The sequence below is a fragment of the Echinops telfairi genome, unplaced genomic scaffold (genome assembly GCF_000313985.2).
Source record: "Echinops telfairi isolate 266 unplaced genomic scaffold, ASM31398v2 ScPeMD7_7439;HRSCAF=8477, whole genome shotgun sequence".
NCBI classification, from domain to species: domain Eukaryota; kingdom Metazoa; phylum Chordata; class Mammalia; order Afrosoricida; family Tenrecidae; genus Echinops; species Echinops telfairi.
This window is the reverse complement of record NW_022111339.1, coordinates 838021-842247: the sequence shown is the minus strand read 5'-3', so window position 1 is coordinate 842247 and position 4227 is coordinate 838021.

The following is a 4227-nucleotide window of genomic DNA, read 5'->3' as shown; positions in this document are numbered from 1 at the left end:
TAGACAAGAGGGGAATGGTTAGTGCACTATGATGGGGCTGTCCACCCTCCCCAATGGGAAGTTTCACTGACAAGGATAACCTTTGTGTGATCAAACGCAGTAGGCACTGCCCTGTCCTCACTTCAAGGATCTCTCAGCTCCAGGTTCCGTGCTTGGCCACACCCTCCTTCCCAAAGTGTTCCCCCCTTCCCTGTTTTTCTTCCCCCCCTCTGGTCGCTCCTTGTTGACCTCACTGCCCGTCTCCTCCTTCCTCCCTTCAACCCAGGGTAATCCACCCCTGCCTTCAATATCACCACCCTAAATCTCCAACTCCAAATTCTGCCCTTGCTTCCAGATTGTACAGCCCCATTCCTTCCTGGTGTCTGTGTTTGTTTATCTCAAACTCGCACAAAATGAAACTCTTCGTTTTCTCCTCCAAAACTGTTCCTCACTCTCACTCATCTCGTAATAATAAATAGCACCATCATCTGCCCAGTGGGTCAGAGTCGACCTGCATCCTTCCCTCTACTTCACTAGGAGATGAAGGGACAGGAATGTACAGCTAGGAATACACACGGGGTCTCCAGGAATCGGAGCTGACTGACAGCAGGAAGTATAGTCGCCACTTATCACTGCCACTTGCAGAGAATAGCCACACTCCCTCTGTCCATCTCTATGACCTTGACCTGGAGCCACCCCACCATTGTCCCTCACTTGGACTCATAGAGGAACAGATCTGATGTTCCCTGTCCAACCCATGTGTAACCAGAGTTTTAAAAAGCAAATATTAAACGATGACCCCTGTGTATTCTTCCCACGTGTGGCAGAATCCCAAGACTCCTGTTCCCTGATGTGGACCCCCTCCTGTTGAGCATGAGTGAGCTTGATCAAACTAAGAAGCCACTCTAAATCAAATCCTAAAAAAATAAAATCAAATCAAATTCTACCATTAAGTCAATTCTGCCTCCAATCAACCCTATATTTCTGAGGCTGTAACTCTTTATGAGAGCAGACAGTCCCAGCTTTCTCCCAGAGTGGCTGGTGTTTGAATTGTTGACTTTTGTGGATAACAGGCTAAGGCTTACCCATGCCACCATAGAGTCTTTTGAAAGAGGGTCCGGCCTTCCGAGACAGAAAAAAAACACGTTCAACGCTGTACCACGTGCTCTTTGAAGACACCAAGCTCACTGCCGGCAAGTCAGTTTGACTCAGAGTGACCCTACAGGATGGGGTAGAACTGGCCCTTGTGAGTTTCTGAGAGTGTAACTCATTACAGGAGTAGAAAGCCTCATCTTTCTCCCATACCGACTGGTGATTTCCAACCGATGACCTTGTGGTTAGCAGCCCAACATAACTACTATGGTAGTAGAGCCCCTGAATCGGGTCAAAAGCAAGCATCTAAACTTTGAATTGCCTATGCAAAGGGTCATGTGACTAGGACCTGCAGGCAGCCTCGTAGAGTGACTCCTAGTCACTAGCCAGACCTTCTAAAAAGGACTTGAGTCCTACAGCTGCAAGGAGCTGAATTCTGCCGACAACCTGGATGAACTTGAAAGAGGACCCTGAGCTCAGAACTCCACACTTCGGTTTCAGCTTAGAACTCAACTAACCCATCCCCAGAACGTCTAACTTATAGGAAATGTAAATGATGTTATTTAGAAATTAAAACAAACCCAACAGACACGAGGACGTTGGCTTAAGCCCTCCACACTTTCCTCTTGTTCTAGAAGTGCCTCACGGAGTATACCCAAGGAGGCTCTGTGCTCTGCTCCTCCTTGCTCTGAGTCCACACACTCTTCCTGACTCACCGCATCTGCCAAGCCAGCCTCCTGTCGAGGCCTTAGTTTTCCCCAGTTTGTTCTTCAAGATATGTGCACTTGTGTGGATGGTAGTGGAAGCCCCAAATCCATTTGCAGGGTTCCCACATGCATTCAGCCTCCGATGAATTCCTCTGACCATAGTTGAGGGATGTGAATAGCCTTGCGATCACACAGAAAGCACTATAAAGTTGAGTAGAGCAGATACAGTATGATTAAAATGTTATAACTTATCATTTGATCTCCCTTTGTTGTTTCAGTTTTTACTCTTTCCTGCTTTCTCGTCGATTGAGGATTTTCTACGTGTGGTCTAGTCATTGTTGTTGGGTTTTGTTTCTTTTCTTGCTGTTGGTGTTATTTATCGTTTTCTGTATAAGAAATCCAGGATTAAAAAAAATCCAGGGTAGGTAGATCTATTGAGACAGTAACTGGATAGGACATGGCAGGGGAGGATGGGGGGAAGTGGGGAACTGAAAACAATGAGTATGAGAAGAAAATTTCCTGAAATTGATTGTAATGATGATTGCACAACTCTCTTTAATATGATTGAATGATTAGATTGCATGGTATGTAAAGCATGTGCCAAAACATACTACTAGAAATATATGTGCACTAAACAACAACCAACAAATAGATTTGTATTTCCTATTCTCTTCACCAGGAAGGCTCTTCCCGCTGCCCTTTCCTTATGTCGTTGGCTGGCTCTTTCTCATCCTTTCGGCTCAATTCGCAGGTGGTATCATCCTTGCCCTGCCTTCCAAGGTAACCAGCCATCCCCACTCACCACGCTTGCTCGCCAACAACCCCGCATTTAACTCCATTCACAGCACAGTCTTCCTTGAGCTTGTCTCCTCCCACTGGAATGTAAGCTCCTTGAGGCCAGGGAGCTGCTTGTTGGTGCATTGGGGGAGGGGGATGTTCCTAGAGTCTACAACTGAACTTGATACCTCATTACTATACAATCCATATTTGAATGAGTAAGTTAGCCAAATAGGATTTGAATCCATTTATAATAAAACCTGCAAAATCTGGAATCCGTAAGGCAGAAATCTGTCAGAGACGGTAAATGCAAACAATTCCCACTAACACAAGTGACAGAAAAATAGCACAACTGCACCCTGTCCAAGGTAGAAAACTTGGGAGACCTGGAAAAACAAGGCAGTTCTGTTGAATTCTGTCTCTCAGAGGTCTCATTACAACAGTATACTGTTAGGTTTAAAATGACATGTAGCACACTGCACTTTTAGGAAGAGGGAACCTCTCTAAGGGGAGGGCACAGGCTCAGGGAGGAGAGCTGCTGGGTGAAATCACCAGGCAACAGGAATCCCAGCAGAGACACATCCTTCCTGCTCATCACAGCTGTGGAGCAGGAGGTTTGGCCTGTGCTGCTCACCAGGCCCAGAGAAGTGCAGACGCTCTTGGAAGGGCCACCACCAAATCAGTGGCTCTTGCAGGGTAATATTTCTTCTCGGGGTGCAAAAATTGTCAAGATCTTTGACCTCTTCATATCTACCATCTCTCCCAGATCATGCGCTTCTGTGTAACTTTCTGCTGCCTCAGCCAGTCTGTGAAGACACGGGGGCAGATGATACAATAGTGAGAAATTACTGCTCTGTCAGTGAACAGAAAGTAAGTATGGTGCTTTTCCCCAGGAAGACTAATGTGTGCATATTTAGCATCCTAAAGCATGAGCACACAGCTTCCACACACAGAGTAGCGAACCAGAAAAATAACCCCTTACAAAAACTCACTGCCATCAAGTTGATTCAGACTCATAACGACCCAAAGGACAGGGTAGGTTTCTGAGACTGTAAATCTTCACAGGAATAGAAAGCTTCGTCTGTCTCCCAAGGATCAGCTGGTGGTTTTGAACTGCTGACCCTGAGGTTAGCATCCCAATGTGGGACCCACTATGCTATCAGGGAGCCTTAAACACCTCACAAAGTCCCAGCAGAAAGCAAATACTATGAACAGTTTCACTTTGCAAATGAGAGAAGAGAAGGACATGCTTTGCAAGTCAAACGCAGAGCACTATTCTACTTTCTGGTGTCCCAGGTAAATACATAAAACAACGCATGTTCCATTTTCAGCTACGATTATCTGTCTTTTGTCAGTGGGTTTTACCCATTTATTAATTGGGGCAACGTGTGAAATCTAAAATTGCTGTGGTTAGTTATTGCTATTTGGTAGCCCACGTGTGCAGAGCAGAACTGCTCCTGAGGGTTTTCAAGGCTGGGACCTGTCAGAAGCACGCCATAGGCTGGTCTTCTGCATCTCTTCTTGGTGGGTTTGAACCAGCCAACTTTCAGCTAGTTGCCAAGTGCATGACCCTTTGTGTCACCGAGGAACGAGACTCTAAAACAAGACACTGAACAAATATATTCTAGGCAGCGATGTAGGCTGTAATTCTGTAATAAGATGGTTTAAAGGA